Below are 13,148 nucleotides of genomic sequence, written 5' to 3' on the forward strand. Positions count from 1 at the left end.
CTTCAGATTCATTACTCAAGTAGAAGTATAGATACAGGGTTTAAAAAGACTTTTGAGATAAAAGTGTAAAAGTACTAGTTTCAAAACTACTGAAAGTATAAAAGTAAAAGTAATGTAAGGTGGAAAAAATAATATCAATATGCTTTAGACGGCGAGTTTGGTAAACAATTAGCTTATGGTATTTGGGTGGGCAGAGCTTGCAGAGCATTTTAAAGGAGTTGTTTTTGCATCCAACCATTTTAAAAACTTCTTCCAGGTACGGCCAGGGATGTAGAAGGGTTGGCTGGTCTTCCTGGGTACCAGCCTCCTCGCTGATGCTTGGCTGGGACATTGTGCTCGAGTTCTCACTAGGCTACATAAGTCTTCTATTTCCTTGCTGGAGAATGACGTGATTTGTCATGTGCATACAAGTGCGGTGAATCGCGTACAAACCAATAAGGTGTCGGAATGGTATATTTTTATACTTCTCATCCAACCACAATCAATCTTTATCCGGATGGCGCAGTTCATCTGGATAGGTTTCTGGTTTTTTTGAACGATGACAAGCCAGAATGAAAACACGCTGAACTGAAATTAGGAGTAACAAGGCTATTTTTAATATGTAAAGAGTAGAAAGTACAGATACTTTTGTGAAAATATAAGGAGTTGAAGTAAAAAGTCTGCTGTAAAACAATTACTCCAGTAAAGTATAGATACCCAAAAAGTAAAGTAACAAAGTATTTGTTCTTGGTTGCTTGACACGTCTGATAACCTGCAAAGAGTTTTGCTTTCACTCGGGCTGGTCCTGAGAAATCTGGTTCTGAGATTTCTGCTATTGCCTCAACACAATGGAGATGACTGGAATATTGCCAGGGGTTCCCAACATACAATAAATGACACATGCTTTCTTTGGAACAAGAAATAGTCATTAGTCATCTTTGTGATACTTCACAATTTGTTTGTTTTTTTGTAATTGGGTGAGCATTGCAATGATGATGATTCCATGGGGATTTACCCACAACCACTGCATGCCTTTACCATACCCTAAACAAAGGTTCTTTACTCTGATGGTTTTCCACAGAAGCCCCAATTTGTTTGTCTATATAATTATGATGTGACTATATGAGTACACAATATAATTAGAAGTTGTCCTACTCACTAGAGCTATGCAATATATTTATGTTATATCGTGATATGACAATAGATATTGTCTTAGATTTTAAATATCATAAATGATTTAAATTTTGTCTTTTGCTGGTTTTAAAAGCTGCATTACAGTAAACACACACACACACACACACACACACACACACACACACACACACACACGCCCTCCATCGCCCCATTAGCACAATAGCATCAGCTCTGTACGACTATAGCCCGACTGCAATACAACAACCTGACACTGGTGCGCGCACTGCAGCTTCCACGCCATCAGCCTACTCATGGATGTACAGATGTATAATAAGAAAAGTCGAGTTAGCCAGTGAGAGTCAGTCACAACGAGGAAATCAGACCATTATGCCTTCAAAATAAATTACCCAAGGATTTAACACAAAAAAAGTAGGTAATGGGGGGTAAAACCGACTATTTCAAACGAGTCCCCAATAAAATGTCTAAATCTGGACATGAAAGTCAAGTTAATTGTTATGGCCATTTTGAAACAAAGAGTCACTTGAGCGTATTTGCACAGTGCAAACATATCTTAAGCTATTTAGGTAGTCCTGCAACAAATAAAATAAATCAAGATTTAAAATTTAAAATAGAGAATGATTGAGAAAAAAAAAATCTCTACAATTTCGGTGCAGTAGAAATAGCCCCAAATGTATCAAAGGACATAAGGACTTATGTCTGTATCATTATTATCTATTATTTGGTAGCCTATCATAAATACTGCTTTTATTAATTAACTACTGCTATTATTAATTAACTTAAACCTACAAACATTTACCATAAAGTTCACATTTAGAGCCCAGACATTTTTCTTTATTTATAGTGTTAAAATAATTAGAATGAAACAAGATTATAATTCCCACGTAGCTGCCACAATCAACTGCACCTTTCTAACTAACTAAATTCTATCTGTCGATAGGAGAAACAATGAAGTTGCTTCACTCAGTGACCACACAGCCTATTATTTTGAAAAGTTATGACCGGATATGAAGTTTCCCCCCACTCTGGTCTGCATTGACACACCAGCCATCCAGCAGATCCCCACAGAGCAGCCTCGACTGCCGTATTCAGAGATCCCAGCTCTCCCAGTTCCTGTTTCCGCCGCAGCCTTTCCACTCAATTTTCTGGAGCACAAATCTCGGCTGCCGCCGCGTCAGACCGCAGTCTCCACAGCCCCGGTCGGATGCCGCTGGTAGCCGGTGTATCATGTCAAGGTAGGTGATAATAACCCTGCTGCATGGCGGAAATGTAGGAGCCACGGAGGTTGAGCTCAAAGATTCCCCCGCTACATCCCGGCCTGTTGACTGCGTCGTTGCTGAGATCACGGCGACGAAATAGCGGGCACGGTAGGTAGGAATGTCTGGTCCCGTTATACCAGCGCCGTTACTTGGATTTTTTTGCTCTGCTGTTGATGGATGCTCCGTTGATACTTCGGTTCGTTCTATCCAAATAAACTGCCTCGCGTTCTCCTTTGTTGCTTATTCACGTTGGTAAAAGCAAGTGGGTATGTTCAAAACAATGTAGAGTGTTTCCGTGTAACGACCACGGCAGTTAGCCTGAAGCCTTTTTTAAGACCGCAGCATTACCTAGCTTGACCGTGCAGTGTAAATGAATGGGTGTGAAAGTAGTGTGTCTTATTCAAGGCTAAAGGGCATCAACAAGGCTAGAAGCGTATAGCCTGTGTAAGCTAACTGTGTGCGTTTGTTTTCTGCTTGTCGTACACTCGCACACACAACGTGAAAGTAAAGACACATGACATTGGGAGGTGTCTGACAAGTTTGTGTATCCTTCACTGTCTAAAATGAAATGTCTTTTATGTGTGGCGAGCAGGAAAAGCAGCTGCCTGTGTTTCAGCTTCGGTGCACTGCTGCTAGTGTCAGGGAATTGCTTTGTAATAGTCACCACCACAGCCAGGCGTGCGTTTGTTTTCAGTATCTGGAGGTGTGGTTGATGTGTAATAATTCCTTCTCACATGTAATTATGATATGAAAACGGCTGAGCTCAGTCCAAGCGTCATCTGCATCACATCTAGGGCAGTCAGAGGGAGCAAGTAGGGTGATTTGTGCTTCCCTCCTCAAAACACTTTGCAATGCTGGTGATAATACAGCACGTACGGTCATGTGGTTCTGTGTTCAGTGTGGCTCAACTGATAGAGTCAGGCGTCAGTGCTGGTAAGGCTAGATGTTCAATTCCCACCAGGGGCTCCCATTAGAAGATGTACACCTTAATAGTGTTGAAAAGTGCCAACAAAAACCTTGTGATGATTGTACACAGCTCATTGTGCAAACTCTTTGGATGGGTGTAATATTTCCATGATCTCAGAACTGAAAATGAAAGCATTTAAAGGAACAGTATGCTATAATGGTCTTTTTTTAAATCTTATTTAATATGACAGATCCAATGGAAAATAAGAACAATATGTCAAGGCTTTCACATGAAAGTGATTTGAATGACGCATGGCTTTTTTGCTCCCTTAACTGTAGTACTTAGTTCTACACTGCACTTCCTGAAGTTTTTTTGTTTTGTTGCACTGACAATAAACATAATCTTAAATCATGATTTCACGTCGCTTAAGGTCTGCAGGTGTTATAACAAGACATATTTCAACTATGTGAAGCACATTGTGTTTTTTTTTTTCATTTCTTTGACAGCATATTGTCATATGATAAATTATTAGCTCATAGTGTTGTATATTGCCACAATTATTCCTAAGTTTCTATCCATTTGCAGCCAATATCCACTGTGTTCTCATTTGAATTATAGTTGCTGACAAGGGAGAAACTCAACACCTACAACTAATGCATCATTAATGTTATCTAATAAAGTCAGCCTTGGTAACTGGAAGCAGATTGATTGAGTTACCCATTCATGAATACGTAAACAGCTGTGTGTGTGTATGTATGTATGTATGTGTGTGTGGGTGTGTGGGTGTGTGTGTGTGTGTGTGTGTGTGTGTGTGTGTGTGTATATATTTTGGGAATGAATAGGCATAGCCATGGGTGGACCCATTTATATCAGTGCATATAATTACATTAGTGCAGTTCATTCCTGGCTGTGTAATTTTGATAAAACACTTAAATTAAATAGTAGTGATAACACTCAAACTAACCCTTGAAATTTACTTGGCAGGTTTTGAGTTTTTTGCAGAGTCCTTCCCAGATAGTGTTGTTTTTGCTTGTTGAGTCGATTGCATTGGACAAATGTTGCATTTGCTACCATGTTGCTGCATATTTAATACAGAAGATTGGGCTTCCTAGAGGTAGCCCCCCTGCTTTACTAAAGCTATTTTCTCTCTCTCCCCCTTCCTTCGTTTCCCTCCCTCTCTCTCTCTCTGCCCTTTGTGCTTCCACCTTCCATGCCTCATGCCACTGTCTGTCTTCATTTTTGACTAATGAGTTCATTAAACATATTAGTGTTGCTCTGCCAAAGAGGTTAGATGCGGTGCGGTGAGCAAAAATGGGCGGTGACTCATTTCATAATTGTGTCTGTATTTAACACTGTGCACATTCGTCACGTGGCGAGCTCCATTTCTCTGTTTAGTTTAGCACAGCAAGCCACTGCCAAGTGGAGTTTTATTTAAAATAGCAGTTTGATTTGTTTTTCATTTCAATTCTGTCTGCAATACCAGCCTGTCACCTGCACAGCAAGTGCCTCTGTTTGCATGAAAAGCCATTCTAATTTCAAGCATCACAGTGTTTTGGCTCACTGTACAGTGTGTGTGTATAATGCTTGATATTGGCTTCAGTGTGCTGTTCATACACCCCTTTTTTTGCACCCTGTTGTCCCAGATATATCCTTTTTTTTTTGAAAACGTAAGATGGATGAGAAGAGAAGGCTAAATAGAGCTATGGAGGAAACAAACAACACATTTTGAAGACATGTTCCTAGTTTGAGGACCTCATGCCACAAACAAAAAGAACATTGAAGTGTCTATGCAATACACGGCAATGCTTGTAGGGAGCTATGTAACAGTGTTACCAAAAGAGGAAGGCTCATCTGGAAGCATTGTTTTGTTGGTTTTGTTCATCTCTGTGCAGCGTATTTCTGCTCCTCGATTCCAGACAATGTAATGTAAATAGAGCAGAAGCCATTGAAAAGAAGTGTGTGCCTTTGTTGTATCTGCTTAGAAGATGGGAAAGACTGAACTTATTATGTATGGATACATAGACACAATTTGATTTCTGAGTCTCATCAAACACTTGGTTTGCCAAGACAAGAAAGAGGAAGAGTAGCTGGTTCATGCATATGGTTTAAGGAACAATGTTCAGTGTTGGCATTTAGCTGGCATTTTTCACGTGAGAGTGGTGTTTAATGTCTGTTTTCTGTCTCCTCTGCCCTCTAGGCTTTTGAAGACCCTAGTAAAGAGATGAGAAAATAATCATTAACCTCTTAAGAGGTTAATGACTTTGTGAAGAATCTTAATGACATCTTTTGTGTCAGAGTAGGGTTTGTAGAGCTTGCCAACTGCACGCCTTGTGCAGGTACATATGCGTAGTCTCTAAGTTATTGTAAGCTTGCAGAATGCAGCCTCATTAAAGGGCAACATCTGCAGGAAAAAGGTATTTCTGCCATCACTCTTCTCCTGCTCTCATCCTACTAGAGGGCCATTATTATCTGTATTGTAAGACGGAGTGTCTGTCTAGTGATCATGTGAGCCAATCACAGGGTGAGTGTGGGGCAGGTTTCCATGGAGAAAAGCCAGCCGGGCCATGAGGCTGCTGAAGCTCAGCTTGAGCAGCCTAGCCTGATCTAGGCTGATAGCATTCTCCGGCAGCAGAAAAAGAAAAGGCCCCAGCAGGCCTGCCCTGCCGTCTGCCTGTCTAAATGTCTCGCTGCTTGTCTACCTGTCTTACTCAGCTGAATGTCTTAAGGCAGGGTGGAAGAAGGGGAACTCTGAATAGGAATTCAGTCAGACAGGGACAATAGGAGTTTGGCCCAATAGCTATGTGGCATCAGATTGGATTTGTGTAGGAGCTGGATCTAGATCACATAGTGCCTTAGCCACAGCTGTCTTAGGTGGGTTTGGAAATTGTGTGTTGGGTTTGGGTTGAGGGGTAGACCAGTCAGAGATCCTGACCTAAACCCCCCCCCTCAAAGTGTGTGCTGCCTTAGTTCTGTTTGGCCTTGCGGGGAGGCTGCCCAGCCCGCAGTGCACTCACATTAGACAGGATGTGTATTTGTGTTGGTGTGTGCGCACTAATGCATGCTTGCTTTTGCTGTATCTCGGGGAGTTATTGCTGCTGCAGCCTGAGCCGGGAAGTGGGTCTTACGACATTTCTTCTTGGCTCATTGGAGCCGTCCAGAAATAGGCATGTACTCATCCACTAGCAACGCTTAAATTCACTCCTTCCCCTTTTTTCTCAGTTTCAGTAAGAAGGACTTAACTGCCCATTGTTGCACAGCCTTCTTTGTGCATTTCCTTAATGTGGGTCTATGTATACTCATATACTGTATATCTATCTGTTTATTTATTCTAGTTTCAACCATATCTCGGTAAATACTCAGGAGCAGAACAAAAAGAAGGCAGTGAAGTTTGTGGCACCTTCTCTGACTGAGAAACTATAGTCACATGGGTATGACAGACACTGAGAATTTATAGCTCCTGAGAAGTTGCTGATGGACTCACTGTGGGACACAAACAGCCCCCCCTCTTCCTGCCAACCACCCACCCACCTACCCACAAAATCCCCTGATGCTCAGTGCCTGTGGCCCATCAAACAGCCTTGTCAGCCCCTCTGAGTCCCCAGCTCAGGCCAGGATCACAGCACGCACGGAGGGCTGGAGGGATTCAGGGATGCTACTAAAAAGGCTCAGCCGCATGACAATATACTGCACTGTCTGAGTCTTATGCATCCCACAGCGTCAAACTTAAAACGGGATCTGAACTTACTTCGGTCTCTAAAGGGCTCTTTCTAGCATGGGAGCATCCTGGAAGTACAAACCCACACTAGTGGCATCTATAGATGGAAGGGACAGATATTTGGAGTGTAGAAGAGGCAGATGGGTACGGAGGGGAAATTAGGAGAGAAGAGAGAGGTAGTAATTGGGACAGCTGCGCAGCTTGAGGCGTAAGCAGTCAGATCACCCACCTCACTCCCACCCCCACTCTCCCCACCCCAAAACATAAAAAAACAGCGCCAGAGAGCCAGATGCTGGCCATTAGGATCACAGTGACAATAGCCCAAATTCATTCTGCAGCCAGAACCCAGAATGCACAATCCCACAAAGACACACACATGGGGATGGAAAAGAACAAGACTATGAGCTCATCTGACAGAATGGGTACATTTCCCACACTTGGGTAGAAAGGTTGTGTGACAGCCTTGCCTCTCTATGGGGGTTTGTGGATAATATTCTGTTTTTAACAGGACGCCCAAAGTCCCAGCAGCCACTCCACCTCTACCCAGACACTCGAGGACTATTGAATGGCCTCCATTTAGCCAGTGGTATCTGATCCAATACTGGCCAGTATTGGGTTGCCTGTGTGTGACCTCCACACAGGTCCAGAGAGGATTCAACCCCAGGTCCCTAGAAGGCGGTACCTGGACCGCGACGAAAGGCCTGCGTTATCTTTCTCACAGGCAGGGGCTATTTTTTGTCACTGGTGCCAGTCATTCTTCCTGGAGGGTTTGTTTGCCATGGTGGGGGGGGAGTGTTTGTGGATTTTTGCTGTTACAATGTTGATCCCCAAGGGATAAATTCATCTCTGTGACCTCAATTGTGAGGTCAGAATGTAAGGTCAGCTACCCTGCAGAGTCCTCGTAGCTGTAATGAACTCAGTGTTTCGCTTAGCAGTAAGCCCCCCCAACATCTGTACCAAGTTCAGAGGAGGCGAGGTGGTTAATCTGCATGTGTCCGTCTCCATAGCTTTCAAAGAGTTCATTGTCTGTGTGTGTGTGGCAAGTGCAGTGTGTGTTACCGATGGTTGGCGGTGTACGACGGCGGCTGAGAGGATTGTGTGGGATCGTAGAGGATTGGCCTGATTGGATATCCGTTGCAGGAGTCCTGTCACCTGGCTCAGCATGGCACTCTGGAACACAGCAGGGCAGCAATCAGACAGCAGTCACACTTTGAATGTAACGCAAAATATGCATTCTGTCACTGCAGATACAACCACTATACAAAATAGGAAGATAAACTCCCCGATAGTCAAGTCAGTTTATGTATTAATTTATTTGGCATTTCTGCTTTATTTGATAGTGATGGAGACAGACAGGAAACTCAGTGGAGAAGGAGGGGAAGACATGCAACAAGGGGCCTGAACCATTGCTGCTCTAATGGTTTGCGCTCTAGCCGGTGAGCTCCCACGGCGTCAAGTCAGTTTTATTCATAAAGGCCAATATCACAAATCAGAAATTCTTAAGGGGCTTCACAACCACTACAGCATACAAAACCCTCTGTTTTTGGACCCTTGATTTGGACAAAGAAGGAAGACATTGGTTAAATTTCAGGTACCACCTATTGCTAGGACCTGAGCCACTCAACCCTTTGAACCTCGTCACTGTGGAGACCTGGAAAGAGGACAGACAAAGCTCAAGCACACCTTTCACAGGAGAAAGGAAACAAACACAGAGGGAGGGAGGGACGGAGGAGGGGACAAGCATACAAGGGAGAGGGAAAGTATTCTCGTTTGCAGGACAAACATGGACTATAAGTACTAGGGTTAATAGATTCATTGACACAGAGACCTACCCACCCAAAAGATAACGGTATCAGGTACAACGCCCAACGTAATCAAACAATAAACAACTAACTGATAAAGTAAAGCTAAGTTAAGGTGGAAAGGTGTGTTTTAAGTCTGGATCTAAATGCCTGTCTGATGTGAGCAGGAAGGGCATCCCAGAGGCAGAAGCATGATTGGAGAAGGCCCTGCAGTCTGCTGACTTTGTTTTGGCTGGACCGGGTCCTATAAATGCAATAGTGGGCCACTTAGTTTAGTTGCACCATTGGTTAAAGTGAGAGAAGACGTCGGTCAAGTTGAATCTTCCAAGTTGGCTGTTGCTGTTTCACAATAGATTACCTCGCAAAGTCAGCCAGTAACAGATTTTCTTTGCTTCCGCTATTGCTGATCAACTTCCTAAGTACGTGGTTGTTGTTAGTTTAGGAAGATAGACTACTTAAATTACCAGGAGTATATGAAGAAATGAAAATCTTTTTTTAAATAGAACCATCTGAAATTAGTGCAAGGAAACAATGCCAGTGGAACTTAAGTTTCTCTCTCAGTTTCCACATCGGTGCACCTCTGAAGAGAAAGAGACGCTGGATTTGGAGCAGACAGATGTTGGCAAAGGGAGCAGAGGAGAAATAAACGGTAGAGTTGTCAGGTGAAGAAAAAAAAAATGTACAGTGTAGATTTTAGATTTTAGTTTGCCCATGGATAAATGCTGCAGTTCCTCAAGACTTAACAAATGAGGAACCTAGGTCTGGTCTGTTTAACAAAGTAACATCATGTGATATGCTTCTTCAGTACACAACCGCTACAGATGAACATTTAATATCCAGGAACTAATGTTATAGACACCACCGCTGGCAATCTCATTAACAATTTGGCCACAATTAAGCACATAGAATATGCACCGTCCAGCCATATGCTAGGTCTCAACCTGGTCTTGTTTTTCAGGGGACCGACAGGTGCCTTGTACTGTGAGAGCAGAGGCAGGATGGAATAAGGTTTAGGAGGTCAGACCGGTATGAAGGGCAAGCACATTTACTTTAAATTATCAATGATCTCTGGCAGGAATATATTGTTAACCAGACTGATGCTGATTTCTGATGCTAAGTAGCCTCGAAAGACCAGAATGCAATGCAGCAACAAGACATTTTGTGTTCCAACTAAAGTACACTGCCCTTGACCTAAAAAAAAACAACAACAAAAGCTCTGAGATGCTTACTATTCCCCCCCCCCCCCCCCCCCCCCCCCCCCCCCCCCCCCCCCCCCCCCCCACACACACACACACACACACACACACACACACACACACAAACACAAACACACACACATATAGGTCTACAACCCATAGCTGGATAAAACAGCCTGTTAAATTGAGCTTGTCAGGACTTTTCTCTGGGGGCTGTTGAAATGCACTCTGGGAAATATAGGAAATCACTAACTGAAGTCAAATTAGATGAGGAAGGCTGAATGAAAGTGGGTACAACAAAATCGTAATTATAACAATCACTGAATAACTCCTGGAATGCATTGTTACCACATATTGATAATTTTCAACAGCGTACGGATATCTGAGGGTGGATTGTTCTTTTGATTTCTTTTCTCACAACTTTTCTATAGGGCTGAGGTGGATTTAATTGAGGATGTCAGCAAAGAATGAGGGTGGTATTTTACAAAGAAGGAGTAGTATTTTAACCAGATACATGTGAATGGTGTGTTCATTTGTAGTCATCAACATACGTGACTGAAACCCAACATTTTCTGTTTTCACTTTCATCAGGATATAGCAAATACCGCTGTTGGCTTGAAGTTGGATATACCTCATCTTCACATGTAACAACAGTGCTTTGGTGGACAATTCTGGTGTTTCTCCTTTTGTTCCGTCAAATAATGAAGAATGAGCGGAATATGTGCAAAAGGAGGGATCACAGAAGTTTTAAGGAGCAGATTAAACCGTGATCCTCCCACAATGATTTTATATTAATACACCCCTCTGCAATTTGCTCCCCCAAAGACAGAAGAGTACCACAGAGAGCTAGGATTGCAAAATGTAGACAAAACATCACATCAGCATTATTTTGACACACAGTGTATTGCAGTTGCAGTGCATTTGAAGAATTGATTTAAGCATATATTCACTTAATGGATGTGACTTGAAACAGTTCCCAGAGCCCTCTTTGGATGAATGTAGTGATGGCCAATCTCTTGTTGCATAATGATATTCAGTGTTCTGTGTGCCAAGCAGAGTCTCATTCCCAATGTTTCAGGTATTGATTGAGTTATAAAATTAATTAATTTTCATGTTGCAGACTTTTTTTATATATATATATATATATACACACACACACACACACTGCAGTGTTGATATGTACTTTCAACCCAGACAGCAAGCGTTTTTGCACGGGTAGTCCACATACTAAATAATGTCATGTGAAAAGTAACATGGTACGTCTCAGGACAACACAGATCTTATTGCCTACCAGGATTTTCGCTCAAAAAGGAAGAAATTGATTTTTCAGTTCCATGTGACTTCTAAAATAAATAACTGCAGACATGAAAAGGGCTGGTGCCTTTTGGGATAACAGTAACCATTATGGTGAGGCCAAATCGAGCTGTGCATCTGCTAGAAACCTGGGTGGAGGTTTGACTCATTATCTTTGTCACATGCACCCCTCTGGCCTCTGCCATCTTTCCTGCATTGTCGCATGTTGCAGAACCATTGCTTCACAAATATGTCTACAAAACCGATGTCTTCCTGTGTTATAATAGCTTTTGAGTGCAGTGTGTGAAGTCCGCAATACAGCTTTAACCATCTGTCTACAGGATCTGTGAGCCTAGAGCCAGTGACAGATACAGGGTAGGGTTAAGTGTTGTCTAGTATCTCTGAAGCATCAGTCAGACATAGTCCATCCATAGTTTAGCTTGTTGCATGTGGGGAGAAGTGTGATTTTTACCAGCATGAGCCTAAGCCTCAAGATTTGAAAGAATCTGTCTGAGGGGCTGGAGGATAGTGTGGTCTTTTATCAGTTTGGGATCTGGGAGGTACAGTTGCTGCTTCTCTTTGATGCATGTTGAGGCTTCATGGTGCACAGAAAGGGGAAAAGAACTAAGCACTCTCTAATGCTTAATGTTTGTTTTTCCCCCTTTCCTCCAGTTCGACTTAGTCTGCATTCTGGTGAACCCTCCAGTGCTACTCCCTTGTCCAAACCCAACACCTTCACTTAGCTCCCAGAGTCATGCAACCTTTGCTTTACTACATCAGCACAAGAGCTGAGGATGCGGTGCCATTTTGTTGAATCCGAATCCCTCCAAACCCCTCATTGTTTCTGAGTAAACTAAAGCTAATAATAAATAAAAAATAATGTGGAGAGAGAAATAGTTCAATAAAAAATCTATTAGCATCAGAGTAGGCCTTCCCGATTAATCGTTATAAAATCGCAGAAATAGGATTACGGTTCACCCCGTTAACCATTTAATTTTAAATAAACATCAGAGCTTTACATATCCGGGTGCTTTGCCGACTAGGAACTATCGGGCCTTGTTCTACATGCTTCCTGCTGCCTCTGCAAGCTTGGTGACACCCCTCAGTCCTCCTTCAGCATGTGTGAGAGTGGCAGCACTGGCATTCACTTATGGCAAAGCCCTTGGCAAACCAGCATGAGACCATCAGCATCTGATGTGTCTGTCGTGTAGCCCCAGGGGTGTTGCATCACACGGTGTCAGCACCCTCCCCTTCATCTCTTTTCATGTTGTCATGGTACCATCCTCCACCGCAAACCCACTGCACCTCAATGCCAGTGCAATCACCGCAGTGGGGACTTTAAAGGGCCTGCTTGGCAGACCCATTCCTCAGTTTTAGCTGTGGTCTCGGAGAGCAATAACAACATGCCAGTCAGATATAAGAGCCCCTAATAGGACTCACTGAGATGACACAGCAGTCTAAGGCCTGTTATGCTGTTGTAGCTGTGGGACAAACGGGGAGAGGAGAGGAGGGAGAGAGCAAGTGACTGACCACATGCCAAAGAAATCATGAAACATTCCATATGGAAACAAGAAAGTGTAAGACTGGATGGACAGGATGTAGGTGGTCTGTACCAATGGACTCACAACTCAAATTAGGCCACAGCGCATCGGAGCACAGCTCCGCCTCCTCAGGTCCACGACACACCCTGCCAGAGATCCGCTGCGTCCCCTTCAGCAGATGACTATGGTGCAGGTAGATTATTGTCTGAAATATTGTGACTTAATTCTTGTAATAGCCAATTATAACTTTAATTTTCACAAAATATCTCTACTCCTCCAATCCTCAGAGAACACAGATGGGATG

The 13,148-nt window shown here is 43.0% G+C and overlaps 1 protein-coding gene across 2 annotated transcripts in view; it reads left to right on the forward strand.

Annotated features, from left to right (window-relative positions):
- Nucleotides 1-2,131: 2,131 nt before the first annotated feature.
- fut8b (fucosyltransferase 8b (alpha (1,6) fucosyltransferase)) overlaps nucleotides 2,132-13,148 on the forward strand; it is an 81,387-nt gene continuing 70,370 nt past the window's right edge. The window contains exon 1 of one of the 2 annotated variants that reach the window (XM_034900921.1): nucleotides 2,132-2,366. The gene's annotated coding sequence lies outside the window, so the exon portion shown is untranslated. Of the gene's footprint in view, nucleotides 2,367-2,407; nucleotides 2,499-13,148 lie in introns of those variants that run through there. The other variant, XM_034900922.1, reaches the window with a different exon arrangement.

Source organism: Etheostoma cragini, chromosome 18 (assembly GCF_013103735.1).
Source record: "Etheostoma cragini isolate CJK2018 chromosome 18, CSU_Ecrag_1.0, whole genome shotgun sequence".
Taxonomy (NCBI): domain Eukaryota; kingdom Metazoa; phylum Chordata; class Actinopteri; order Perciformes; family Percidae; genus Etheostoma; species Etheostoma cragini.